The sequence below is a fragment of the Gavialis gangeticus genome, unplaced genomic scaffold, assembly GCF_001723915.1.
Source record: "Gavialis gangeticus isolate Ggan-Ray unplaced genomic scaffold, GavGan_comp1, whole genome shotgun sequence".
Lineage (NCBI taxonomy): Eukaryota > Metazoa > Chordata > Crocodylia > Gavialidae > Gavialis > Gavialis gangeticus.
This window is the reverse complement of record NW_017729028.1, coordinates 10212873-10215895: the sequence shown is the minus strand read 5'-3', so window position 1 is coordinate 10215895 and position 3023 is coordinate 10212873.

Sequence of the window (3023 nt, the reverse complement as noted above, 5' to 3'; positions counted from 1 at the left end):
CCACCTCTCACCATCAGCTGCCCTGGGGATGAAGAGCACAAGTTACTGCTACCCTTGCAGCCCCTTTCCTCCTCTCCCCTGCTTCCCACTGCACATGGTATCTTCCCAAACAGACCTGCCTAATTTGGCTCTAGGGTCTGCACAATTTCAGTCGCTGTAGGAGGCAAAGAGTTGTCAGGGTAAGAAGGTGAATAAGACAGAGGAAATCTAGAGAACTGGAAGCGTGTGTGTGTGCATGCGCGTATGTGTGTGCATGTGTGTGTATGCGTGCATGCACAGGTGTGCATGCATGGGTGTGCATGTGTGTGTCTGTGTATGCGTGATGTACATGATTTATAGTGGTCAAAACCTCCACTGGAAATTATCTTCATAGATCTGTACAAATCAGAGAGATACCTGAAATCATCCAAGTTGTATATGTTTATCCTGTGTTGCTTGTTTACCTTTTTTTTCCTTTGGGGGGGAGGGAGGGAACTAAGTTTCTAATCTTTTTCCTTGCAAGAATAAACAAGAAAAGCTAAACCAAATGATTATGCGAGCCACGCACTAAGACTGAAAACTTGTCTCTCAGTTTTCCTAAGGATCACAGGATATTCACAGTCCCTTTGAAATAGGAATGAATAACGGTTGTGGAAGTGTGGAAAATCATAGTCATAAATTCTTTCCTTTCTGATGCCTACATTGTATATATGTCACTCTTTCATAGTATCTGATAAAATGAGCGCAGGCACAAAACCTTATATCTCTGATTTAGTTAATCTGTAAAGTGCAAATGTACCCTGACTTCCACCCATCCTGTTGTCATTTTCACCAGGTAAATTAGTTGGAAGCTACTGCAGGTAATGAACCTGATAACCAAAACTCTTACCTTCTACCTTTTATTTCCTCTGCTGCTCTGGCCAGGCATCAAATACATAGAGCTAGGTGTCATTACAACACTAGATACATCTTTAGAAACATAAGAGTATATATCTCTGCACTGTCCTAACTTGGTGCCTGGGGTGGGTGCTCCCCTAGCCCACCCCTGGTTATGCTGCTGGGTTATACCACGGGTTCAGCTTCCTGTAGCCTCTGTCATCTGTTGCAATGAGTAACCCAGGAAAGAGCTACTGCAGTAACTCACCTCTTCGCCTCACCTTTGCAATTTTCTCTTGTCTCCCGCTGTGCTGTGCCCCTGCACAGCTCAGCCTGCTTTTACTCTGCCCCTCCCCTCCCTGTCTCTGATTTGCCGCGGATTCAAAACCCCTAGGAACAAAGCCCCCAGTACGGGTTCCTAGGTAGCAGTGTATCTTTATTGGCCATGCTTGGGGGTGAGCAGAGAAACATTACCAGGGCAGATAACAGACAGGATGATTCTAGAAGAAAGGTTAGCTTGATTAAAGAAAAATCAAGGGTTGTTACTACACATGGAGTGAAGAGATTAGCAGAAAGCAAGTAGATAATAATGAGCTATGAAGTCAGTTTACTCCCTTAGCTCCACCTGAATAGAAATGCAGTTGTCCCTGCCCTCCAGTTTGTTTTATATTTTGAGTGGAGCAGGAATCAAAAGAGCGTGCTACCCAAACCTCCTGGACTGGTCCTGCTCACAACTGTCTGGAAGGTTGCTGGACCTATCTATCTTCAGCAGTAGATCATCAAAAGAGGTTTCTTTCCACATCAGAATATGTACACCACTAACTCAAACGGAAGACAATGATCATTCAAAGCACAGAACCATACTGTGCCCAAGCTTGGAGCTACTTGGTGCAATCTCCTAGTTACCATAGTAGCTAAGCTAGTGGTTCTCAACCTTTTTTGACCCAAGAAACCCCTTAAGTTAGACTCAAGGAACCCCTTGAAAAATGCCTATTTGAAATCTCAGGGTTTATTTTATGAATCATGTGTAGCTGCTAGCCCGCCTAGGTGTTGCTGTCGCATCCTGGCTGAGAATCACTGAGCTATGAAATTGTAAGTCAATTAAAAAAAAAAAATCCGTATGAACAATCAGCCCTGACAGCTTAAACTCCAGCAAGGAACCTGACTGACCTTCTTAGGGCACCAGTGTCAGAATAAAATCTATCAACTTTAATCTTTTCATTTCAACCCAACCTTATCCTATCCCAAAGATATGAGGGTTTTTCTGAAAGCTCATGTGCACTTTTTCCTATGGTTAATATATTGAATCTTCCTTTTTTAAAATGGATTCCTATATACCATTTTAACCAGAATCAAAGAAAACTTAGAATTCAAGATGACTCCTCCAATAATTAGATCCTACACATGGAAAATGTATAAATTTCTTACAGGTTTCCATGTATAGAATCTAATTATTGGAGGGTCATCTTGAATTCATCCCCACCACTACTACAGTGGGGAAAGCAGCAGAAAGGGGCCAGGCAGCAGGGGGATGGACAGCAGGGGGGCAAGGAGAAGAGGGGAAATCAGCCAGACCCTCACCCTTGCCCTCTGTCCCTACTGCCGCCTGCTGTCTGCTCTCTCCCCTACAGTGCCAGCACCACCTGACACCTGCCCCCACCACCTCTGCCCTCCCTGCAGCCTCTGGCCCCTTGCCTGCCCCTCTGCAGCCTCTGCTCCCCCCTTGCTGCTTACTGCCAGTTGCAGCTCCAGTCCCATTCTGGCCTGGGGTATGGAGCACACGGTAGCTCTGACCCTGTCCTGGCCACACAGCAGCGTGCTCTGGCCCTGGGGTGCTAGAATTGCTGTCAATGCCACAGCTGCTGTGTGATTGGGCCAGGACCAGAACTACCACATGCTCTGTACCCTGGGCCGGAATAAGGTCCAAGTTGTGACTGATGGTAAGCAGCTGGGAGGGCGGGTCAGGGCCAGAGACTGGGGGGGATAGTTGCAGGGGCAGAGGTAGTAAGAAGACAAGTGGAGGGGTGGACTGGCAGAGGGGGAAAAGGAGTGAAGAAAGGCATGGGACCAAGTGGAGGGGGGCATGGGGAAAGGGTGAGGGGGCAGAATTAGAGGGGAAAAGAGGGAAGGGGCAGGGAAGCAGGCAGGATGAGGAACTGCTGGGCTCC